The following is a 12712-nucleotide window of genomic DNA, read 5'->3' as shown; positions in this document are numbered from 1 at the left end:
ACCATCAGGTGGCCCATATGCTCGTCCACCTTCCTATTCTATAAAAAAAAAAAAAAAAAGTTATAATACTAGTAGTTTTTAATTTTACAATCAATACCGTAAATATAAAGCTTCTATATTGAATTTGAATTGGTATGAATTACAGCTTCTCATATTATCATTTTGATTCATTAATTATTATTATTTCGTACGACTATATTTCGTAATTTTACTAGAATAACCGCATAGCGCCATCTAGTGAAATAATACTAGAAACATGTTTATTAGCAAGGAATACTGAGTTAGAAACAGTGATGTCAACTGATAAGAAATTGTCTTATAACATATACGAAATTTCTTCTCATACCAAATCTCGATTTGGTAGACGTTAGCTATATCTAAGAACTACCTTTATGATTTTTTTTATTTTTTTTCTGTTATTTTCAGTAGTAACTTAATTTATTTATTTATACTTATGTGCAGACATTTTTTTTAAATAAAAAGAACAAAATACACATTACAAATTTAAAACAAAAACACGCCATCTAAAAGATTGTCCTGTGGCATTGTTCCCAAAACGCTGGCACTATTGCCCCTCTGCACCGCTAGACTCAGCCTTTGGGCTAAATAAGCGCCAGCTGTTGGGTCACCAAAAGTGTGGACCAGTATAATTTATTATGAATAAATATTAACTTAATTTTTAATAAAATTGTAATAATAGTCACAGGCAAGTGCGTCCGTGGCTTCGGTTTTATTGTTTTCTTAATAATTTTGTTCCAAATTTAAATTTCAAATAGGTGCGTACCTACGTACTCATGTATATCAGCGACTATATTAATTGATGTTACGGCTTTGCAAAAGCCTGTCTGGGTAGGTAACACCCGGTTCCGGTTTGAATGGTGAGTGAGCCAGTTTAATTAAGGGCACAAAAGGCATAACGTTCCCAAGGTTAACATATTAACAATTTAAGGGATGGTTAATGTTTCTTATAGTGCCAAAACCTATGGGCGGTGGTGACCACTTACGATTTAGTGAACCTAAATGTACATAAAAAAAATAAAGTAAAAGCATATCATAACCATTAACACCACCCACTCGAATTTCGTTTAAAATCTTTTTATCCAAAGATTGTTAATCCCTAGTCTATACAAATAAATGTCTATCTGTGTCAAAATAACTGTCTCTTTTGAAGTTAATATTGCTATTTGCGAGTTACCAAAACCAAAACAATATTTTTTGTTTGTCTGTCTGTTTGTTCACAAATTGAAATAACTGAATTACTATAAGAAGAACAAGGTTCCATTTAGTCTTTATTTCTTCAAAATCATTTGAGTATCAAAAGTTATAAAAACTTACGTATTTTTGTTGTTATTATATATGTTACGGCCATATATTTCGGTGGGCTAAATATGACAATTTCTGAATCAAGGGTCCCTTCATTATTGTGTCGGTTGAGCAAAGAAACACAGCAGTCGACGCGCGTTTGCAAGTTCGATTCACTCAATTCATGAGGTACCAATCGTTCAAGTTTTTTTACTTTCCCGATTTGCTTCAAGTGGATTAATACACTTTTATCGCTTACCCCGAAGTCTGCAGCTATCTCTGAAGTGCTTTGTGATGGATCCGCTTCCACAATAGCGTTTAATTGTTCATTTTCCACTTTGTCTCCGGCCGTCCACGGGGTTATTTCTGAAGGTCGAAATTTCCAGAACGAAAACGTTGAAACCAAAAACGTACCGTGCTTTCTTTTGCGATACCAGCGCCGTACACATTAATCCTTCAAGCTGTTACTGCAGCACTGGTGCCACGGTAGAACTCGTCAAACGACGAACGAACGACGCCAAAGAAAAAAAAAATAAGGAAAAAACAAATGAATGACTGTTTTCAAAACTCAAATGTACCAGCTAAATGAGTTTATAAATTTGAATTTGGAATTCTTAACCAAAGCGGAGATATTTCAGATCAAAGTGGTCAGTACGACAAAACGCTATTTTCATATGTAAGGACCTAATATATTATATATATGTATAAGAATATATAGCAGCTTAATATTTATATATATTAAGCTGCTTGCTGCTGCTTTATGGATAGGTAATCATATGTAGCATGTTCAAGTGTGAGTCATGCCAAAGATATCATTGTCCTAGCAAACGGAAATACTATACAAATATTGTATATAATGCCTCCTGCATTACATTGATTCAGTTTATCTATCTTTTACTAGAATAATAAACGCACTAATATCATAAGTACAAAAGGTCTGTCTAAAACACATAACATATTTTGACTTTTTTGCCCCTTTAACTGGATTTTCGATTATGACGCGGATGGAGCCGCGGGCGAAGCGTTAGTAAGTAATAAAGATTGATTATATATATATTGGATTTGGCCTGTTCGGTTTACATTTAATATATATGTATACATATCTCAAACTTACAAAAGAGCAGCTAAGCAATAGTATAAAGGTACCGCTTATAATAATTTTGAACATAATAAGTTGCTTTTTTTTTCAACCTTTTGCCGTCCACTGCTGGACGAAAGCCTCCCCCATAGAACGCCAACCATCCCGTAATAAGTTGCTTGGAACACAGAAATTATAATAATTATATTGATTAAAAAGTAAACGTGAAGTAACAGTCTGTTAACATTCCACTGCTTTGCCCCCTCTCCGTTTGAGGAGAAGGTTATGAGATTATTCCACCACGCTGTTCCTATATTAAATATTTTCTCTTTTTCTCTAATATATTATTTCTGTAATTTATTTTTCTTGATTGTCTTTTTTAATACTCAAAACGAGGTCCCCGTTACTCCCGTTGGACAAATTTGTTAATCGCTTAACGGAGTCTTATAATGAGGGCGGCCTTATTGTAATGGTCTAATTAAGATTACACTGTAATAAGAGAAGAGCCTCTGAGAAAACAAAATAATGCCAGAATTTCTTTAATTTATAATCATGATACCTAAAAATGACTCGTAAAATTGAGCTATATTTTAAAATTAATTTAATTTTACAAAATATACACAATAAAAAATAAGTGTGCGTGGATAGAGAAATCCAAAAATACAACGAATAGCGAACTTCCTTTTCAAACATGGTTTCGATTTCGTAAACTATTAGAATTCGAACTACTTATTTGAATTGTCAGTCACAGTTGGTATTCGAAACGGTTGATTTTGATTAAAGAAAACACCGCATTCAGACGAGCCGGTTGGCGTGGTTGGTAGAACACTTGCCTTTCACGCCGAAGGTTGTGGGTTCGATTCCCACCCAGGACAGACATTTGTGTGCATGAACATGTCTGTTTGTCCTGAGTCTGGGTGTAATTATCTATATAAGTATGTATTTACAAAAAGAAAAGTAGTATATGTAGTATATCAGTTGTCTGGTTTCCATAGCACAAACTTTGTACAAGCTTAATTTGGGATCAGATGGCCGTGTGTGAAAAATGTCCCCGGATATTATTATTATTATTCCTACATAAAAACTATTTCTTAATTATTCGAATTTTGAAAATAAAACCCTTGTTGGTTTTATTTTCAAAATTCAAAATAGAAACCGTCAATTTTGATTTAAAAAAAAACACCGCATACCTACATAAAAACTATTACTTTATTATTCCAATTTTGAAAGTAAAACTCTAGCTAGTAACCGAAACTGTTGATTTAAAAAAAACTTATAATTACACCAGTCTGATAGTTGACTTATAAGAACGAAATTATGGGAAGTATTTTTAGGGTAAGCTAAAAATGAAACTGAAATTTTCGTACATTACTCGAAATTGTGAAATCGTTTGAAATCATACTCCAATTTCGAATCGCATCTGGACTTAACGATTGTACCCACCTGCTTCACAATAGCACGATCCAATTTTCGATTTTTGTTATTTTATCGCGATATTCATAAAATAATTAAGAAATCATCAATCAACTTATTTCTATTACATTTTATAGTTCAGTACAAGCGTATATACGATAAGCATATTTCCAAAAATTTTAAATTACTTTAACAATCACATTAAGACGCATGATTTAAATACATAAAACATTCATGATATTGCTATAAAAAAATTGAATCGAATGGTTGCTATTTGAGGAAATCTATAGACACTAAAATTTATATATAATAACTAGCTTAATAAGAATAACACGCAAAATGGTATTCGGGAAAGAGCTTGGAATAAGAACCAGATAACAAACTTTGTTGGTTATTAAATTAGTAACAGTTGTTCTCTGCTTTTGCGTATTGTGATAAGTTCGCCTCCGCTGGGACCAACTTTAATGTTCGCGAAACTTGTTTAGTTGCCTACCAACTCTATGTTAATTAATTTAGTATGAGTACATATATCAGATAATAGGGAACATTAAAAAAAATGGTATTATGCCAAATACTTGAAAACTCGCAAAATTTCTTCCAAATATAAATTCAGGAATTGAATTAGACGTTCCATCGAAATATTTATTATATTTTCAATATGATAGATTTGACCAATTTCTAATGCAAAAGGCTTTGAGCTTATTTCACCACGCTTGTCTATGAGGTTTACACATATGACGCATTTTCATCTGACACGTTCAATGCGATCTCCACTCGGATATTAAATAAAAAACGATGTAGATTTAGCAATAATTCAGATATTTATTAACGGTTGTTTTTTTTATTCATAAATATCTTAATTCAAAAAAATCATAATACAACTCGAATAATACTATACACATTTCAATAATCATTGTCCATGTCAGGACTAAATATCAATATTGAGAACTAAACTACAATACCACTGCTGTCAAAAAGTGGCATGACATTTATAACGTGTGTTTGACGTTTGAAGTCCACAGATAGGTTATAATTATAAGATATATTATTTAAAGAACATTGACACATAAGGATAAACGTAAAAACAGAACAACTTGAGAAGAGAATGAAAGAAAAATAAAATATATTTACCAAGAGTCAACTAACACACTAGAAATATACGAAGCAATTACAATAAATTACATTTAGTTGAATCGTATCCGACTGAACTCGTTACTTAGACCTGTTGCAAGTTTGCTAAAAGTTTTAACTTAAACAGTAAAAAAGTGTACTTTAAATCCTTTCTTCCAAATAATTCTAACTAAATCAGATCTGCAGTAGCTCTTTATTTTTGTTGCTTTTTAATGCTTAGATACTAATGACGTTGGTTCACCACCAAGGCAGGCAAGGGAGGCAGTGGGACAGTGGCTTGATTTCAGAACCCCTAATAAACTAACCACAGAACAAACGAGGTGGTCATAACATATAATAAGCAGAATAAGCGCATCACATGACAAATACATGTATGTTTTCAAATACTTTGTTTGTTTAGAGGTTTACCAAATGATAAAATTCGGCAATCTAAGATTAAAATCATCAACGTTAAAATTTAATAGTCGCTTAAAACCGGACAAGCACCACTGAATTTTCATGTGCTTAATTTGTGTTCATAATTCATCTCGTACTCGAAGGTGAAGGAAAAATTCGCGGGGAAATGCATGTGGCGGATGAAAATCTAGCCGCTTTGGAACAGCGCAGTGGTGTAAACTCCAGTTTTTTTTTCAAAAAGAAGAGTGGGTCTTATTCCATCAGTGGGACGTTTATTAAATTGCCTTACATACATCAGCCAATTAAATTGCCAATAGCGAACCTTTAAAGTTGTTCCTTCACATCACATAAATCGTAGGTCATAGGTCACTTTTGAACTATGCCGACAACAGTGATACCATTCGTAAACAAAAGGTATTATTTCTTGAATAGACCGGACCTTAATAGTCTATCAAGTGATATAGTTCAGATTTTATAAATATTAACTGTAATTCAGTACTACCAAAATTACACAAACGCTATTATACTTTTGTAATATGTTCGGAAATGTTCATGAAATATAACTTAACTTTTGAACATTTTTCTTTTGTACGTTTTGCTAATCATGTTTTTTTTTCTTCCTTTGTGTAAACAGGGACAAAACGTCAAAGTTTTGACAGTTGATCGAGTTCGACAAACAACTGTACTGTACTTAGGAGATTACTTATAAAACATTCGATGTTATGAATAAGTGTAATTACAGACACAAAAAAATGTTAGACAAACAACAAAAAAGAACTGTATCCATTTCGAGTATAAACTTTTAAATAATAATAATTAATATACCATTTTTCACATACGGCCATCTGATCCCAAATTAAGCTTGTACAGAGCTTGTACTATGGAAACCAGACAACTGATATACTACTTATTTTTGTTTTGTAAATACATACTTATATAAATAATTACACCCAGACTCAGGACAAACAGACATGTTCATGCGCATAACTCATACATCTGTCCTGGGTGAGAATCGAACCCATAACCTTCGGCGTGAAAGGCAAGCATCCACCAACCACAACCAGCTCGTCAAATAATTATTGATCAGATGTGTTTATACATGATACAATGATTGCCACTGTTTCTTTCAAAAAGATCTAAATGTATGTATGTTTTTGTGAATATTCATAATAATGTTGTAAATATGTTGTAATGTAACTGTGAGTATACTTACTTTATTAAACACGTCCCGAAGGAAGTCCCTGGCACCAAAATTGTTAATAGATCGGATAGCTCTTTTTAGCAGGATAAAAACAGTTTCAATATCTGCAGCGTTACCACTTACACTTTTCAAAAACGAAATTGAAAAGGAGTAAAGATAAACAAACCTTAGATTTACATATTTCATGCAATTTACTAATGATTCTGGTGTATTATGCACTACAAAATGTTCTTGATTAATTTACCTTCATTTATAATACAACACTACTCCACTTTACTAGTTATAACCACTTTAATGTAAATATCAAAGTTCCGATTACAACTTCGCTGACATTAAAACGCCATTTGCTCGCGAACCCAAAGGAAACATCATAGATTATTCAAGATCTCGACCAATGATATCGCGCCAATTCGATGTGAATGTTGTTTATTTATATTTACTCCTCTTGTGTTTGGAATATGGATGGAATGGATGGATGGATGGAATATATAGGTACATATATAACAGTGACACAAACGAACTATAAATATATTAAAAAATAATATGCTCAATTCAATTTAATAATCTATTTACTTTAAAAGATTATGATGAAGTCGCGAGCGAAAGTTAGTATGTTATAATTTCACGGTCATTGCTATGAAGATTCATAAAATCTTTATTTATTATGCTTAGTGGCGTAACTATAGGGTAGCGGGGCTGGCAAAAAACCACGGATCCCCGGATAGCCGACGTGGGCCTCTGGTCCTAGAGGCCGCGAGCTCACTAGTAGCCTAACATTTTAAACAAAATTTAGTAAAAATTATAAATTTTATTTTATTACTTAAAATCAATTAAAGTTAGACACAATTAAAGATCATATACAAATTCAAATAAATTATTAAGATTACAAGGCATTCATTAATTGTTTTGTCGCAGTACTTTAGTTTTGGACAGATTGGTTGTCGGGACGTCATAATATTGACAGCTGACATTTGCACTGTAATATTGATAGCATGGTCGTCAGGAGGACATCGTTATATTTACAGCTGACATTTGCACTTTAATATTGATAGTATGGTCATCAGGAGGACATCGTTATATTGACAGCTGACATTTGCACTGTAATATTGATAGCATGGTCGTCAGGAGGACATTGTTATATTTACAGCTGACATTTGCACTTTAATATTGATAGTATGGTCGTCAGGAGGACATCGTTATATTGACAGCTGACATTTGCAATGTAATATTGATAGTATGGTCATCAGGAGGAAATCGTTATATTGACAGCTGACATTTGCACTGTAATATTGATAGCATGGTCGTCAGGAGGACATCGTTATATTGACAGCTGACATTTGCACTGAATTATAAAGCAATATTAAGAATAATATTGAAAGCTTACAAATCAATGAAAATTAGACTCAAATAAAGACCATATACAAATTCAAATAAATTATTAAGATTTCAACGCATTCATTAAATTGCTTGTCTCGGTATTTTGTTGATGCGGATAAGCTAATGGTGTATTCTTTTTTTTTATGTGCGCCGGGATGGCAAATGACTCTACTTCACCTGATGGTAAGTGGTAGTAGTCCAAACGCGACGACGGCCAGTACAGTCGGGAAGTATGTTCTGTACTAGCCGTCACCGCCTTGCCGGCCCGCAAGATGCCTCTTCACGCCTCGTTTGAAGGAACCCGGGTTGTAAGAGGAGGGGAATACGTGAGCTGGTAAGGAATTCCATTTTTTGGTAGTGCGACATAGAAAAGAGTTGCCAAATTTCTTTGTGCGCGATGGAATTGATGTCACAGTTAGGCGGTGACATCGAGAATCAGCTCGCGTGGATTTAAGAAGGAAGGGGGAAGAAGGAATTAGAGAGAATAATTCCTCAGAGCACTCGCCGTGATACAGTCGATAGAAAGCGCTCATCTCTGCTATCTCGCGACGCAATTGTAAAGGTTCAAGGGTGTTTGTGACCTTTACGTCGCCAATAATGCGTACTGCACGTCGCTGCAACCGGTCCAAGGCCTCCGGTAGGTACTTAGCGGAGCCATCTCAAAGATGCGAGCAATATTCAACGCAAGACCGTACCTGTGTTTTGTATAACAGGCACAGTTGTTGTGGCGTGAAAAAACGCCGCACCTTGTTCAGAACTCCGAGTTTCCGTGAAGCTGTTTTTATAATAGCCTCGATGTAATCCCTTGGACTAAGGTCGCAGCGAACGTCCATCGCCAGCATGGCGATTTTGCTTTGTATCATCAGCGGTGTGCTACAGAGGGAGGGAAGAGGGGAAAATGGTGACTTTTTCGCTGTGAGAGCGCATACCTGTGTTTTCTTGGCATTAAACTCAACAAGATTATCAGAACCCCATTTGGCGATGAGCTCTAACGTCCTATCGAGTTTAATGACAAGATTCTCCCGCCTCTCCTCAGTTTCCGCCCGCCCAGCCACTGCGCGTCCGTGGTATCCACCATGCACTGTACTATCATCTGCGTAGCAATGTATGTTCCCAAGGGAGAGCATATCATTGATATGCAAAAGAAAGAGTGTGGGAGATAGCACAGATCCCTGGGGGACCCCAGCATTCACTACATAGAATTGTGAAGCGCAACCATCTACTAAAACACGAAGGCTACGCTTGTGTAGGAAGCTGACAATCCAGGTGCATAGCTGAGCAGGCAGACCATATGCCGGTAGCTTGGAGAGAAGACTTCTGTGCCAGACCCTGTCGAAAGCCTTGGAGATATCGAGGCTGACAGCCAACGATTCTCCATGCTTGTCGATAGCTTCACCCCAGAGGTGTGTTATGTACGCTAGGAGATCACCTGTGGACCGTTTTGGTCGAAACCCGTACTGACGATCATTAATTAGACAGTGATCTTCTAGGTAATGGATCAGTTGGTTGTTTAGAATCCGTTCCATCACCTTACAAAGTACTGAGGTGGTAGCTATTGGCCGATAATTTGCCGGGTCAGACCGATCCCCTTTTTTGGGAACCGCTTGCACATTAGCTCTTCTCCAAGCCTCCGGCACACATCCCGAAGAGAGAGAAAGTTGGAACAGGCGCGTTAACACAGGAGACAGCTCCGCCGCGCACTTCTTCAGCACTATGGCTGGTATTCCATCGGGACCGCTAGCTTTCAGTATATCAAGTGATTGCAGCTTCGCACGCACATCACGTTGCCTGATTTTGATGTCAGGCATCGTGTGGCCAGATGAAGGTATTGTTGGTGGCAGCGCACTACAATCATCGATCACGGAGTTGTCGGCAAAGAGTTTAGCCAGGAGATCGGCTTTCTCCTGCGGACTGTGAGCTAGCGATCCGTCCGGATTTCTGAGCGGTGGCAGCGAAGGTTGGCAGAAATTGTTTTGCACAGACTTGGTCAGACGCCAGAAGCTACGGGAGCCCCTAGGATGCGAAATAAGGTCATGACCAATCTGTACAATACGCTGTGCATCCGCTCTCGTGTATGCCTTCCTACAGGACTTGGAATTTTTATTGTAGTTTGCTTTCAGTGAGTCAATGTTAGATGCCCCGCTAACGCAGCCGTTGATCCACGCGCAATATGCCGCCTGCTTAGATAATACAGCGTCGGCACATTCACGAGTGAACCAACGGTTACGTGTACCCCTAATGATGAGATCTGAGCTAGGAATGTAGTATTCCATTCCTAACATGATCTCATCAGCAACAGCAGTGGCACTAGCTGTCGGGTCATTCCCACTGAAGCAACGTTCCTTCCAAGGGACAGACGCATAGTAATCGCGCATACCGTCCCAATCTGCCGACTTATAGTGCCAAACACGACGTTTGCATACCGCTGATGGCGGCAGCTTGGCCTGTGGCACTTTGGTAGATATAAGGCCGTGATCCGAAGAACCAAGTGGAGCTTGAACCACAACCTGATATTCCACCGGGTGAGAAGTCAGCAGAAGATCCAGTAGAGAAGGCGCTTGCCCATCAATGTCTGGGTTCCTGGTGGGCTGATCAACCAGTTGGGTCAAGTCATGTCATGAGAGCAAAAGCATGAGCAGTTCTTCCAGCATGGTCAGTTTTGAGGGATTTCAACCATGATTCATGGTGAGCATTAAAATCCCCCAAAAACACCAATTCCGCGTTAGGAAACTGCTCTTGCGCAGCATCTGCCACCCGACTAAGATGGTCAAATAATCGGCTTGTCTCCAAGTCACCATTGTGGGATCTGTAGAGGGACACGTAGGCTCGACTCTGATGAACCAGGTCCACACGTACCACCAACATGGAGAAGGAGGGGTCCTCCAAGCAGCGCAATCGGTGACAACAAACATCCGCCCTGACGAACAAGCATACTGCGGCTTTCGCTTTAAAACATTCTTCAAGCATGTAGCCGGGATAGTTAAGGTAGCTGGTGTCGGCAGGGCGGATTATTTGCGTCTTCGTGAGAAACAACATTGCTGGCCGTGCTGTCTCGAGATGGTGGTGGACAGCGTTGAGGTTAGCGTGGAGTCCTCGGATGTTAGAGAACTCGACCTCAAACAGCGTGGGTATGGTGGGGGTGTGCACCGCTAAACGACCGTTATTTCTTAGTTGCGCTACCATTTCGGCAAATAAGGAAAAACGTGAAGCGAGCGACGTGTTGCCACGATAGGGGTGGGCAAAGTATGGAGACGTGTCTCCCCAAATGGTTGCCAAAAGGGAAAATATACTGATCCGCCGGACGGAAGGGCCCCCGAACCCCCCCGGAAGTGGCCGCCGGGACCCCACCTTCCGGTCACCAACCGGCACGACGGTCCACCCCGAGATTATGTGTGACCTGGTGGGGCAGCCTTGCGAGCTGGTTAGGCACGCTCGGGCCCCTGTACTATGCCATGGGCGGCCAGCGGAACAGCCGTTTCTTCAGGTCTCCCTGTCCGGCAGGTCAATACAGTTTCCCCCGGCATTGGTTCAACAGCCGTCTCCACTGGACCAACAACCATCGCGGCAATACTCGCTCGGGCACAGGCTGTACGCTGGCTGACCTCGAAACGCGGCTGCAAGCCACTTCACGAATTTTTCACCATGCGTACGATGGTAACAAGCCAGGCGGATGTTAGCATCCTACCACCAGATGAGCAGATGGTCGCTCAGATATCCCTTAGTCACCTCTTATCACCCACCCATGGGAAAGAGAGGGGCAGTGAAATGTATTCTTTCTCCGTCACTGCACGGATACTGTCTATTGAAAATTCTGTCTATTGAAAATTCAATGGCTCGATCTTTAAACTTTTATAATCTTATTGACACTTGCGGAACAGAAATGCACTTTATTCATAAATATCTTGTTAATATTAAATTGTTATTTTATTAAAATTATGTTACATGTATGCTTTAGAAAATTAAAGATACTTTACTAAAATGCACACAATATTAGTTTAAAAATTGTATTTTTTCGTGGTGATTTTTACTGGGAGGGGCTCTGTAAGGCCTCCCAGTAAAAATATTATCATATCATATTTACAATGAATTTGTCACGGACCTCAGATGGTATATTTACGCCCCTAGTTATGCTGTTGTAATGATCGTGAAAAACATTCGAATTCCTTTATTTTTTTAACTATATTATATTTTTTAAGTTAATTTATCTACAAGATGTTCGATAAAACCAGTACAAGCTTATATCCAACATGCCATAACCTTTGCTCTTTGAGAAGTTGTTTCATTTTTGTTCGATAGTTTTTGTCCTTATATCCACCTGGGGACGCGTGGACGCGTTACAAACTTTACGGATTTATTTTTTGCTGTACAACACTAAACTTTGCACAAAAGAAAAACATAAAAAAATCAGTCCTATTTTTATATTGCATTCTATTATTAACTAAATTATCGTCGCATAAACACCTTTGGAAATTTATTTTATTAGTTTTAGTACAGACTTCATGAATTTCTGATTAGACAAAAGGTTTATTCATAGAGAACAATTAAATAAATATAGTGCACAGTTAATGTGTGCGGATTCACAAGAGTTATGGCGCAGTAGCAATAGATTTAGGTACGTGTTTTCCGAGGTACAAGATTGTACTTCAACTTACAGACTCCGGTCCGCTACTGAGAATTTTTCGATACAAATAAAAACCCAATTTTATCGACCCCGCCTGGGTTCTCCTCACGACATCAGGATAATCGGCCTTAAAACGAGACTACCACTAGACTAACGAGGCCTTCAACGTTTATATATATTAAAATATAATGTT

The sequence above is a fragment of the Nymphalis io genome, chromosome 23, assembly GCF_905147045.1.
Source record: "Nymphalis io chromosome 23, ilAglIoxx1.1, whole genome shotgun sequence".
NCBI classification, from domain to species: Eukaryota; Metazoa; Arthropoda; class Insecta; order Lepidoptera; family Nymphalidae; genus Nymphalis; species Nymphalis io.
Note: the sequence above shows the minus strand (reverse complement) of the source record.